Source organism: Mesocricetus auratus, unplaced genomic scaffold, assembly GCF_017639785.1.
Source record: "Mesocricetus auratus isolate SY011 unplaced genomic scaffold, BCM_Maur_2.0 Super-Scaffold_2245, whole genome shotgun sequence".
NCBI classification, from domain to species: domain Eukaryota; kingdom Metazoa; phylum Chordata; class Mammalia; order Rodentia; family Cricetidae; genus Mesocricetus; species Mesocricetus auratus.
In genome coordinates, this window is record NW_024429180.1 from 19,666,309 (window position 1) to 19,680,256 (window position 13,948).

Below are 13,948 nucleotides of genomic sequence, written 5' to 3' on the forward strand. Positions count from 1 at the left end.
CCCAGATCTATGTCTAAAATCCATATATGAGAGAGTACATGCCATGTTTCTCTTTTTGTGACTGGGTTACCTCACTCAGGATGGTTTCTTCTAGTGTCATCCATTTGCCTGCGAATCTCATGATTCCATTATTTTTTTCTGCTGAATAGTACTCCATTGTGTAGATGTACCACATTTTCTCTATCCATTCTTCGGGTGAGGGACATCTAGGTTGCTTCCAAGTTCTGGCTATTACAAATAAAGCTGCTATGAACATAGTGGAACAGACATCTTTGTTATATGAATGGGCATCTTTTGGATATATGCCTAAGAGTGCAGTTGCTGGGTCTTGTGGTAGGTTTATTCCCATTTTTCTGAGGAATCTCCATACTGCTTTCCAAAGTGGCTGAACCAGTTGGCACTCCCACCAGCAATGGAGGAGTGTCCCCCTTTCACCACATCCTCTCCAGCATAAATTGTCATTGGTGTTTTTGATTTTAGCCATTCTGACAGGAGTGAGATGGTATCTCAGAGTTGCTTTGATTTGCATTTCCCGGATGGCTAAGGATGTTGAGCACTTTCTCAAGTGCCTCTCAGCCATTTTAGACTCCTCTATTGAAAACTCTCTATTTAGTTCTGCAGCCCACTTCTTAATTGGGTCCTTTGCTGTTTTGGAGACTTGCTTCTTGAGTTCTTTGTAAATTTTGGAGATCAACCCTCTGTCAGATGTGGGATTAGTGAATATTTCTTCCCATTCTGTGGGCTGCCTTTTTGTCTTGCTGACTGTGTCCTTTGCCTTACAGAAGCTTCTCAGTTTCAGTAGGTCCCATTTATTAATTGTTGATCTCACTGTCTGTGCTACTGGTGTTATGTTCAGGAAGCTGTCTCCTGTACCAATTCTTTCAAGGGTACCACCCACTTTCTCTTCTAAGAGGTTCAGTGTGGCTGGATTTATGTTGAGGTCTTTGATCCATTTGGACTTAAGTTTTGTGCATGGCGATAAACATGGATCGATCCGCATTTTTCTACATGCCAGTCTCCAATTATGCCAGCACCATTTGTTGAAGATGCTTTCTTTATTCCATTGTATATTTTTAGCTTCTTTGTCAAAGATCAGATGTTCGTACGTGTGTGGGTTAATACCCGGATTTTCAATTCGATTCCATTGGTCTGCCTGTCTATTTTTGTGCCAATACCAAGCTGTTTTCAGGACTATAGCTCTATAATAGAGCTTGAGGTCAGGGATGGTGATGCCTCCGGACGTTGCCTTGTTGAACAGGGTTGTTTTGGCTATCCTGGGTCTTTTGTTTTTCCATACAAAATTGATTATTGTTCTTTCAAGGTCTGTGAAGAATTGTGCTGGGATTTTAATGGGGATAGCATTGAATCTGTAGATTGCTTTTGGCAGGATTGCCATTTTTACTACATTGATCCTACCTATCCAAGAGCATGGGAGATCTTTCCATTTTCTGAGGGCTTCTTTAATTTCTTTCTTTAAAGATTCAAAGTTCTTACGATACAGGTCTTTCACTTGTTTGGTTAGCGTTACCCCAAGGTATTTTATGTTGTTTGTGGCAATTGTAAAGGGTGATGTTTCTCTGATTTCTCTTTCAGCCCTTTTATCATCTGTATATAGTAGGGCTACTGACTTTCTTGAGTTGATCTTGTAACCTGCCACTTTGCTGAAGGTGTTAATCAGCTGTAAGAGTTCCCTGGTAGAGTTCTTTGGGTCACTGATATAAACTATCATATCGTCTGCAAACAGTGAAAGTTTGACTTCTTCCTTCCCAATTTGTATCCCCTTGATCCCCCTTTGTTGTCATATGGCTATAGCTAGAACTTCAAGTACCATGTTGAAAAGGTATGGAGAGAGTGGACAGCCTTGTTTTGTTCCTGATTTTAGAGGAATTGCGTTGAGTTTCTGTCCATTTAGTTTGATGTTGGCTGTTGGTTTACTGTATATGGCTTTTATTATGTTTAAGTATGTCCCTGTTATCCCAGATCTCTCCAAGACCTTTATCATGAAGGGGTGTTGGATTTTGTCAAAGGCTTTTTCAGCATCTAGTGAGATGATCATGTGATTTTTGTTTTTCAGCTTGTTTATATGGTGGATTACGTTGATGGATTTTCGTATGTTGAACCATCCCTGCATCCCTGGGATGAAACCTACTTGATCGTGGTGAATGATTGTTTTGATGTGTTCTTGGATCCGATTTGCCAGTATTTTATTGAGTATTTTTGCATCAATGTTCATGAGGGATATTGGTCTGAAGTTCTCTTTCTTGGTTGTATCTTTGTGTGGCTTGGGGATCAAGGTTATTGAAGCCTCATAGAAAGAGTTTGGCAAAGACCCTTCTGCTTCTATTGTGTGGAACACTTTGAGAAGAATTGGTATAAGCTGTTCTTTGAATTTGTGGTAGAATTCTGCACTGAGGCCATCTGGACCTGGACTTTTTTTGGTTGGGAGACTTTTGATGACAGCTTCTATTTCCATAGGGGTTATAGGTCTATTTAAATTGCTTATCTGTTCTTGATTTAGTTTTGGCAAATGATAGCTGTCCAGGAAGTCATCCATTTCCTTTAAATTTTCGAATTTTGTGGAGTACAGGTTTTCAAAGTATGACCTAATGATTCTCTGGATTTCCTCAGAGTCTGTTGTTATGTCCCCCTTTTCATTTCTGATTTTGTTAATTTGCATGTTCACTCTCTACTGTTTGGTAAGTTTGGACAAAGGTTTGTCTATCTTGTTGATTTTCTCAAAGAACCAACTCTTCGTTGCATTGATTCTTTGTATTGTTTTCCTGGTTTCTACTTTGTTGATTTCAGCCCTCAATTTGATTATTTCCTGGCGTCTACTCCTCCTGGGGGAGTTTGCTTCTTTGTGTTCTAGAGCTTTTAGCTGTGATGTTAATTCTCTGGTATAACTGTTTTCCTGTTTCTTCATGTGAGCACTTAGTGCTATGAACTTCCCCGTAGCACTGCTTTCAAAGTGTCCCATAGGTTTGGGTATGTTGTGTCTTCATTCTCATTGAATTCGAGGAAGTCTTTAATTTCTTTTTTTATTTCCTCTTTGACCCAGGGATGGTGCAGTTGAGCATTATTCAATTTCCATGAGTTTGTAGGTTTTCTGCAATTTGTGTTGTTGTTGAATTCTAATTTTAAGGCATGGTGGTCTGATAAGATGCATGGAGTTATTCCAATTTTTTTGTAGCTGCTGAGGTTTGATATGTTGCCAAGTATGTGGTCGATTTTTGAGAAGGTTCCATGTGGTGGTGAGAAGAAGGTATATTCTTTTTTATGTGGATGAAATGTTCTATAGATATCTGTTAATCCCAGTTGGGTCATTACTTCTATTAGACCCTTTGCTTCTTTGTTGAGTTCCTGTCTGGTATTCTTGTCTAGTGGTGAGAGTGGTGTGTTGAAATCTCCCACTATAACTGTGTGGGGCTTTAGATGAGATTTAAGTTCTAATAATGTTTCTTTAACGAATGTGGATGCCTTTGTATTGGGGGCATAGATGTTCAGGATAGACACTTCGTCTTGGTGGGTTTCACCTGTGATGAGTATGTAATGACCTCCTTCATCTCTTTTGATTGATTTTATTTTAAAGTCTAGTTTGTTAGATATTAGGATTGCTACCCCTGCTTGTTTCTTGGGTCCATTTGATTGAAAATTTTTTTCCCAACCTTTAACTCTCAAGTAATGTCTGTCTTTGAGGGTGAGGTGTGTTTCTTGTATGCAGCAGAAGGAAGGGTTCTGTCTTCGAATCCATTCTGCTAGTCTGTGTCTTTTTATGGGTGAGTTAAGGCCGTTAATATTGAGGGATGTTAATGACCATTGATTGCTCATCCTTCTTCGATTTGCGATGGTTGTTGTTGGTGGAATTATGGGTGGAATTTCGCCCCTTTGTTCTTTTGGCTGTTGGTAGAGAGGGATTCTCTAATGCTTATGTTTTTCTGGTTGTAGTTAGCTTCCTTGGGTTGGAGTTTTCCTTCCAAAATTTTCTGTAGGGCTGGGTTAGTGGACACATATTGGTTGAATCTAGTTTTGTCATGGAATATCTTGTTTTCTCCGTCTATAGTGATTGAGAGCTTTGCCGGGTATAGTAGTCTGGGCTGGCATCCATGGTCTCTTAGTGTAGGTAGAATATCTATCCAGGACCTTCTGGCTTTCAGAGTTTCCATGGAGAAATCAGGTGTAATTCTGATAGGTCTGCCTTTATATGTTACTTGACCTTTTTCCTTAGCTGCTCTTAATATTCTTTCTTTATTCTGTATGTTTGGGGTCTTGATTATTATGTGGCGAGGGATTTTTTTTGTGGTCCACTCTATTTGGTGTTCTGTAGGCTTCTTGTACCTTCATTGGCATGTCTTTCTTAAGGTTGGGAAAGTTTTCTTCTATGATTTTGTTGAATATGCCTTCTGCCCCTTTGAGGTGGATTTCTTCTCCTTCTTCTATACCTATTATTCTTAGGTTTGGTCTTTTCATGGTGTCCCATAATTCCTGGATGTTTTGTGTTAAGGATTTGTTGGATTTAAGGTTTTCTTTGGTTGATAAATCCATTTCTCCTAATGTATCTTCAACACTTGAGATTCTCTCTTCCATCTCTTCTATTCTGTTGGTAATGCTTGTATTGGTAGTGCCTGACTGTTTGTCCAGCTTTTCTATTTTCTGCCTTTCTTCAGATTGTGTTTTTTTTAGTGTCTCTATTTCAGTTTTCAACCCTTGCAGCGTTTGCATTGCTTCTTGCAATTTTCTGTTTATCTGTTCGTCCGTTTGTTGCCTTTTATGAATTTTTTGGTTTGTTCTTTCTTCCATTTCTTGCATTTTTTGGTTTGCTTTTTGTTCCATTTCTTGGATTTTGTGCTTTGTTTCTTCTTCCATTTCCTGCCTTTTTTGGTTTGTTTCTTCCTCCATTTTTTTCATTTTTTGCTTTGTTTTTTCTACCATTTCTTGCATTTTTTGCTTTGTTTCTTCTTCCATTTCCTGCCTTATTTGGTATGTTTCTTCTTCTAATTCTTGCATTTTTTGCTTTGCTTTTTCTTCCATTTCTTGCATTTTTTGCTTCATTTCTTCTTCCATTTCGTGCCTTTTTTGGTTTGTTTTTTCTTCCAATTCTTGCATTTTTGGTTTGTTTTTTCTTCCATTTCTTGCATTTTTTGGTTTGTTTTTTCTTCCATTTCTTTGAGGGATTTTCCAATATCCTCTTTTAGGGCCTCTATCATTTTCATGAAAGTGCTTTTAAGGTCGTTCTCTTCTGCTTCCTTCGCGTTGGAATATTGGGGTCTTGCTGGTGTGGAGTCTCTAGAATCTGGCGGTGTCATATTTGTTTTTCTGTTGCTGACTGTGTTTTTGTATTGTCTCTTTCCCATCTCTTCTTTTAGTGGGTGCAGAAAGAGCCCCTTCCTGGTCTGGGGACCAGAGTTCCCTTTTGGTGGGTGCTAGTAAGTCCAGTAATCTGGTGGTTCTTCTATGCCTTGTCCAAATGCTGGTCCGTGGGTAGAGAAGAAGAACAGGAATCTGGGGCGCTTAGCCTCCTACCTGGTCCCCTGGACCCTATGCTGGGTCCTGTTGTACCTGATCCGGAACAGCTACTCCCCTGGTCTCCCTGGCTCCTGTAGTTTCCTGGTCTCTTTGGTGGGAGAGAAGATCTGGAGTCTGGGGTGCTTGGCTCCCGCCGGGATTGGGAGCTCTGTGCAGTTCCCAGGCGATCTGCAGGCTCTGGAACACAGGCCGGGAAGCTGGCCTGTTTACCTGATGCTCCCGCTGGGATTGGGAGCTCTGTGCAGTTCCCAGGGGATCTGCAGGCTCTGGAACACAGGCCGGGAAGCTGGCCTGTTTACCTGATGATGCCAGAGGGACAGCTACTTCCCTGTGCGCCCAGCCTCCTCTCCTTTCCTGGAATCGTTGGTGGGAGAGAAGATCTGGAGTCTGGGGTGCTTGGCTCCCGCCGGGATTGGGAGCTCGTACAGATATTTCTTAAGCAGTTATTTAAGAGGAATCAACAACATACAACGTGAAAGAATATACTTGTTAAAAATGATGTTTGGAGTGACAGACTTTGATTCTTTCCCTATGGAAGACCTCACCCTCCCTGAGGAGTGGATAGGGGGTTGATGGGGGCAAGGGGAGTGGGAGGATGGGAAGGAGAGAGAACTGGAATTTGTGTTTTGAATTTAATTAATTTAATTTAAATAAAAATTAATTAAAATGATGTTTGGGAAGTGATCTGTCAATCACAAGCCTCTCAAATCAAATGCTAAAATTAACTACAGTAAATCTTGTTTTTATGGAATTCTTTTTAAGGACTGGAATTGCCTGCATTTTAAATCACAAAACATTCAACCAAATCGGGCCACTTCAGTAGCCTTGGTTCAACGAATTGGGCTTATTCCTAATGGCCATCTTCCAGTCTCGTTGCAATAAAGTTTATAGCTTCTTGGGATAAAGATGAAACTCCTCAAAAAGTTGCTGCCCAAGTCTATAGTGGCATAGTTAGCACTATGCCTCTCTGGTTTCGTTTTTTGTGAGATAGGGTCTTACCATGAAGCCCAGGCTGGACTCCAAAATCTGCCTCAGATTCCCAGGATTTAGGATTACAGGAGAGCAACTATATTTTAAATGTTGAAATTCAGAGAAAAATGGTGCTCCCCCGTGGAACTACAAAAATCACCTTTTGGTTTTGGTTTTGTTCCCAAAGTTTTCAAAAGAACATTGTGGTATGTCAGTATTACTATCTACAGTTTGTAATTGAGGAGACAAAAACCCAGAGAAGGGGTCCAGGGTCTTACAGCCAACCAGAGTTCTGGACTGGAAATTCTCATCTTAAATCTAATGTTCTTGCCACAGTACCCATAACCACTTCTAGTTTAGAGAGCCATAGATGCTATGTTCAACATTCAAACCTTCTCTAACTTTTAAAGTACTGAGTGCCTAAGCTGAAATTCCAATCATGAAGCCAAACTTCTCAAGGGCAGCAGCACAAACAGAACAAAACAAAGTAAAAGAAAAGCAAATATAAAAAACAACAACACACACACACACAAAAAAAAACCTGTCAGCCACCAGCCAACCTTCCATTCCCTCTGTGTGGTTCAACCCCAGAAGGTGGTCCTTTGCTTACACTGCTTGTAAGCTCTGCCCAAAGACATCTGTCCTTAGGTGTTAGATGGAATCACCCTTAAACTTTGTATCAAGAAACCCACGAAACTTCTCAGATCTCGGATGCTTTAGAGACCATCCACACCCCTGCTTCTTAAAACTGCACCCTTTCCCATGCTCCTCTTGCTTCAGTTGTTTGTGCTGTTATACTTTGCCATTGTTTATTGTTTATTATTATTTATTGCACACTAGGCAAGCACTCTAACACTGAGCTGCATCTCGGCATTTTATGTTTTTAAGAGTGACATTTCATGTCCATCAGTTAACTGTTCCCTTGTCTATCCCCAACTCCATCAGCTTCTGGAATTCCCTAGGCCACCTCCCAGATCAGCTACAATTTCTTTTCTCATCTTTGGGCCTGCTCAACAAAATAGACTTTAAAAATCTTACCCAACGATAAAACGCCTCTTGGTGGAGGAAGCAATACCTTTCTCTCTCTCTGCTACCTTTCTCTTAGGATTGTGAGAGCAAAAAATTAGACTGGATAGGGGTGAAGAGTACAGAAAGGGAGCTAATGGAAAGTGAAACAGAAAAGAAGAAAATGTACAGCCGAAATCAAATTAACAAAACAGAAGATAAAGGAAGAAAATGGAAAAAGCAAGAAACAAACAAACAAAAACCCTGGGTCGTGGGGTAACAAGTTTGTTTTATGCATGTCATCTCATTTAAAACTCACACGTTTTAGGTCAGTAGTTTAGAGTGATCATCCTTATTCCATAACTAGGTGAAATGCCATGACACTGTGGAACCAGGGAGTAGAATGTGATCATTTTCATGACAATGTTCCCCACGGGCTCATGTTCTTGAATACTTCGTCCCCAGTTACAGGCATTTGGTGAGGTTTAGGTGATGATTTGACCTTTCAAGAGGAAGTACTTCCCCAGGATGGGCACTGAGATTAAAAAGCCTCACCTACTCTTTCTTTCATGCTTATCTCTGAAGATATGAGCTCTCAGCCTCCCACCACTTGGCCATGCTTCCACTCTGCCATCAGGAACTCTTATCCCCTGGAACTACAAGCCAAGGTAAACTCTATCTTCTTGAAGTTACCTTGGCCATGGTGTTCTATCACAACAACAAAAGCAGCTAACAGCAATTGCTACGGTTAAAGTAAGATCAGAGTCATTTGACAGAAAGCTACGACAGGCATTGAAAGGCCATTATCTCAGCATGAATGGTTTGCCTGAGGTTACATAGCTGGTGAATTACACGGTAGAGGTTCAAACTCAGAACAAACATAGAAACAAGACAAACTAAAGGGGGCAGCAGTGAGTGGAAACTTACTGGACTAAGGGAAATAAATGGTGAATAGAATAACAACAGTCCCTTTACAGCAGAGCCTTGCAAGGGGTCAACAGCAGCATGAGTCAGAGCACATTTTCCAAACTCATTTTACCTAAGTATTATGAGATCAGCAGAAAGTAGCAACCAGATAGGTTAACTACTCCACAATCTTCTTCCAAATTTAGGGAACTCCTAATGCATTTATGGAAATGCATAGGACAAATATCTGTCAAATGGGAAGTAGAAAGAAATACAGCAAATGTGTCTAAAACAAATAGTATCAATGGCATTGGCCTGAGTGGTATGCACCTTGGTTTATAAAAAAGCCCTGGGTATTTTGTTCCTCAGAAATCACCCTGACAGACAAAATCCCCAAGAACAGGAAGAGGACAACTGCTGCAAAAGTATTTATCACCCCAAACCACAAAACATTCGGGAAGGGGAAGACAAATAGATCTTTCTAAGTATCTTAGCCGCCTGTTCCCTCTGAGACTGATTTGTAAGTGAGCTTACCACAATAAGCATCCCTGTTGAGTCTTACCCAGTGAAGGAAATGCAAACTTCTCAGCTGGTCTGGACTTAGCCTGTTGCAATGGTTAGGAAGGGATCCTTTATCTTCTTTCACGGGCTAAGAGCCTAAGCTTAACAATGGGAAGCTTGCTTACTGGTGAGGAAAGATAACCACATTTTAACGCAAATAAAATCTTTTGCTATCCAGATCTCTGAATGCTACCAGTTTTTTTATCTTTATAACACCCTAACATAAAGTTGACTCTCTGACGGTTCTTGGTTTTAGTACATGAAACTTTCTTGATCCTTGCTGTGGGATGACTTGACATTTCACATAAGTGACATCCTGATTACTGGGACAACTGTCCATTTCATCCTACAGAGTCACTGGTTTAATACTCATTAACAAGCAATCAATCATATAAAAATTACCTACCATTTGAGTCCTATCACAGACCCTTTCTAGTTGATTCAAAGTCAAGTCTATCTGGGGGACAACCCCTTGGAACTTTTTTCTTACAGATGTCTTCTAAGCTTTAGCACACAGCATCCCCCATGATGAACAGCGCAGACCTTTTAAGGGAAGTTGGTTTTGTATGCAGACGTATTCTGCTTACCGTGTAATTCTTAGGAGCCTTTGAGGAACCTACTGCAGTCTCCTGGGATGTATGTGCCACAATGAACCTAGTTCATTGTCATCTAAGGGAACAGCCACATAAAGGAGATTTACTAACATTTCAGAGCCAAGAACCTTGGGTTTGGAGACTAAGGATGAATTATTTGATTGTTCTTGAGTGTGCAATTACAGTGAGTAGTCAGGACTATTGGTTTTCTTGTCTAGATATAAGCCGACTGGAATTTAACAAGCAGTTATACAATTCACTCTCCTAATTAATGATCACAATGAAAGAACAATCCACATCTTTAAAGAATTTGGCAACTGACATAAAATACAAGCATAACAAATGAAGCTGTCATTAGCAAAGCACATACCTGAGGAGGAGCCTCGCCCAAATCTGGAACTCAGAATAGGTTTGCACCCTGGCAAACAGGGAACACTGGGCAGCTATAGGTAGGTGTATAGGAAATACCTACAACCTTTACTGACTTCAAAGTCTCTGAGATGAGAAAATAGAAGGTCCACAAATGGCTGAGAAGTGGGAAACTGTCAGTAGGAAAGCTGTCAGAAAACAACTAAGGGTTCTCTCTGAGACTCCTGGGCTAAGAGTTTCTCCCTCCGTGCTCTGAAGAAATGCTTGTAGTTAAAACATCCACCACTTCAGATGCCACCTGAAATCATTCCATAGTGTGTACTCAATCAGTCAAAGGGCACTTCTGTTTTGTTTACAAAGTTCCCGGGAATGGGAGTCTCACAAGAAGAGCTATCAGGACTCTGACAGTCAGGGAAGACAGCCTGGAAACAGAGCCTATGGAACAGCAGCTGAGGTGGGAGGGTGCTGATGGGGAGCAGACCATGGCCAGCACGTATCTACCAGACAAGTTCATGCCAAAGGGCTGCTGGGGAATAATATTTAACCCAACACATAAAAAATAAAAAGACCACGTCCAAATGCCCCAAAATGAAAATGTGTTTCTTTGTCAAAATCACATACACCATAAGAGCACTGTCATATATTGCTGGGCAAGGACAATCTTACATATCATTTACAGTCCTTTTATGAAAATATAGTGCATTTCATTTTATTACTACTTTTTATATGAAAGAAATCTGGAAAAATATCTTTGAAAAAAATCTAATAAGGCAAACGACAGAGATCTGACTTCACATTCTGGTTCTGCTGCTCCAGGCCTAGAGCATTGCCTCATACTTATCTTACTTATCCTTTGTTTTCTTCAGCTAGAAGTTCAAAGGGTAGAGCCAGGGAAGTGGCTCATCCCCTAAAGACCTCATTTGATCTCTGAAAACCAAGCAAAACCACCAAACGTGGCAGCACATGGGTGTAATCTCAGCACCCCTGCAGTGAATCAACACCCCTGCATTGACTCAGCACCCCTGTAGTGAATTGACTCCCCTGCAGTGATTCAGCTTCCCTGCAGTGAACGGTGCACCCCTACAGTGAACGGTGCACCCCTGCAGTGAATCAGCACCCCTGCAGTGAATCGGCTCCCCTGCAGCAGAAGTGAGAGGCAGAGGCAGGATGATCACCCAAAGCTCATGGGCCAACTAGGCTGTGGTACACTACACAGCAGAAACGGAAGAGAGGTGCCTCAGTAAGGTAGAAGGAGACACCACTCCTGAAAACTGTCCTCTGATCCTCACATACATGCTACGGCATGCACACTTCCGTACTCATACACATATCACACATGTACACACACACAGACACTAATAATAAATAGTAATAAGCAAGTTTTTAAAAGAAAATGCAAAGTCCGGACTAGAGGATCCCATAATTACCATCCAGTTCTAAGACTTACATACACCTAAATTCTTGTAAAATTCTGACCTGCTTCCATGCATTCTCTGTGTATCTTGAATCCAAATGTCTTGGCAAACTCTTAACTGCTTAGTTTTTCCAATATTTTAAATACTAGAGCATAGCCAGTGTCAGGAAGGCCATATCTAGATGGTCATCTACAGAAGTGAAAGCCAGTTTTCAATTTCACGAAAAGCAAACCTGTACTCCACATATGCTATCCTCGGGCTTTCTGTTGCCTGCACATGTTGAAAACCCAAGTCATCAAACTCATCAGTAAACCTCTGGGAACTGAGCACTGACAGGTCTCAGTCACCAACACTTGGTTGGGGTGGCTCAGTCAAGAAACAATGAAACCTCGGTTCTGAAACACAGACAGCTTTGCAGAAGAAAAGGGCTGCCACTACAAGCTGGACTTGACTCTCACTACTCTGTATCTTAAACAGAAGTGATAAAGGAAAAAAAGGGTCGGGAAAGACAGCTGGTTTTTTAGGCATAAGATGGGCAGAGAGATTGCCTCTGCATACTTTAATCCATTCTCAGGCTAATTCAGAACATAGGGTAGCAAAGTCGGGCACATGCACACAGACCCCTGTGAAGACGCCACATATCATGTCACCCACTGTCACTCCATTACGTGATTCTCGTATGTAAGCAAGGGTGATTTTCTTATTGGAAAGAATAAGGTTGAGTGGGTTTGCAGACTTTGTCACAGTTGTGGGGGAAATGGCACTCTTTGCAAATGAATAAAGTTTAAATTTCACTAGAAGCATCATCTCTGAAAACAGGAAAGTCTTCTTATAAAAACAATTTTATAGTCACTGCAGAACAGCGATCAGCGAGTGCTGAGAGCTTTATTATCTTTCTGGGAATTCCCAAGCTGCCAGCTCGCACGGGAATTTCAAAGGGTTCTCCGTTTCCACGATGCCGTGACGTGCACTACGGCCAAGTTAAAAGCCACAGGCGCACAGAATGCTCATCAGAGGCTGTCAAAACTGAGCTGGAAACAAGTCAAAGACAAAGCAGACAGCCCCGATCTGAATCCTTTGGAGGGGAAGGAGAGAGGGAAAGCAGCTGCACATATCTTTGCAAACAGAATCCAACTTACCTTTCTTGCGCAGAAATCCAGGACTCTTGGCTAACTGGCCCGCAGTGATTCCCCCAAGTGGATCTGCCTGAAACCAAGGGGCACCGGGAGCTTCCCAGGAGAAGTTCTCACCTCCACTTGGCTCTGTTAATGAGCAGCTTACAGGCTTCTCTCTCAACACTGAGTCATGCAGGGAGGAGGTGGGCGGTGTGAAGAGGGTGTTGCCATGTACAAATACCAGCTCAACAAAAACAGTCTCATTCACCGGCCCACTGTCTCTGTTGGTGAGTTCCTCGTATAACTTGGGGGCTATGCCCCAAACGCTCTTGTTGTCACTCTTAAATGATATCCACGACACACAATACTGGCAAGCTGGCATCCCAGCCAACCACTTGTGAATACGCTTTTTAAAAACAAAGAAAAAAGCACATAGAAGGAATCTTTCCCTCATCCCTACCCATACTTCTCGGGAAAGGGAATATCTGCATGAACTCTGGGACCAGAAGGTGCAGAAGAATCCTTTATAGAAATTCCACGTGAGGAACATTTTATAGAGACATCAGAGGAATATTATACCCCAAACGTAAGAATCCTCATCCTTGTATTGTTACACAATACTTTTTTTTTAATGAAATGTAAAAGAGTTAGCAAGATGGCTCAGTGGATAGAGGCGCTTGCCGCCATGCCTGATGACCTGAGTTTGAACCTCAGGACGCATACGGTGAAGGGAACAAACGGATTCCTGCAGGTTGTTCTCTGACCACGTACAAACTCTAACATTCACATCCAAACATTTTAATTAATGTTTAGTGCAATAGGAACGATTAAAAGTTCTCTTACAGCTGATGGTGGTGGAGATGCCTACACCAAAGCCACTTCTGTTGTAAGGAGACAGGATACAGCAGAGCATCCTGGATGGGGGTTCCTCTCACAGACACTGAAATGTATCTTTCATAACAGCAAGGAGGATTTAAGGAAGCTTAGCATTACCAGAATATTGCTAAAGGGAACTGGATCATCTATGTTTCCTGGGTCATCTTAATTCGTCAGCACACCAACGATTACCCTCCTTAAGGCTGCTCCTAAAAACTGCGGTCCAGCTTGGCTGTGCCTGTGACAAGAATAAGAAGTAGGAACATCCATGTGGGAAGGCCAGGCAGTGGCAGGATAGATTGTAACTGATCACTTTCTGATTGCGGGAGATGGCTTCCTGAATGGTCCTTAATTCTAGGCTGAGGGATTTGAAAATCTAAAGCAAAGGTTATTTTCACAGTGAAGCACATAGCTTTGAGGTATGCAAAATATTTATATCTTATTTTGTGTGTGTTTATGTGTGTGTGTGAGGGCAAGGAGCTGTTTGCAGATATCCATGTAGGTGTACATGCAATGATCTCACGTGTCTTTCCCGGTTGCTCTCCACCTTAGACAGGGTTCCTTGCTGAAGATCTCCAAGGATCCCCTGTCTCTGTTCCCACTACGGCTGGGCTAA

At 41.6% G+C, this 13,948-nt stretch overlaps 1 protein-coding gene across 12 annotated transcripts in view; it reads right to left on the reverse strand.

Annotated features, from left to right (window-relative positions):
* Scel (sciellin) overlaps nt 1-12,630 on the reverse strand; it is a 120,081-nt gene extending 107,451 nt beyond the window's left edge. For 11 of the 12 annotated variants that reach the window (XM_040750365.1, XM_040750493.1, XM_040750441.1 and 8 more), the window contains exon 1: nt 12,481-12,630. The gene's annotated coding sequence lies outside the window, so the exon portion shown is untranslated. Of the gene's footprint in view, nt 1-9,927; nt 10,121-12,480 lie in introns of those variants that run through there. The other variant, XM_040750200.1, reaches the window with a different exon arrangement.
* Nucleotides 12,631-13,948: the final 1,318 nt, after the last annotated feature.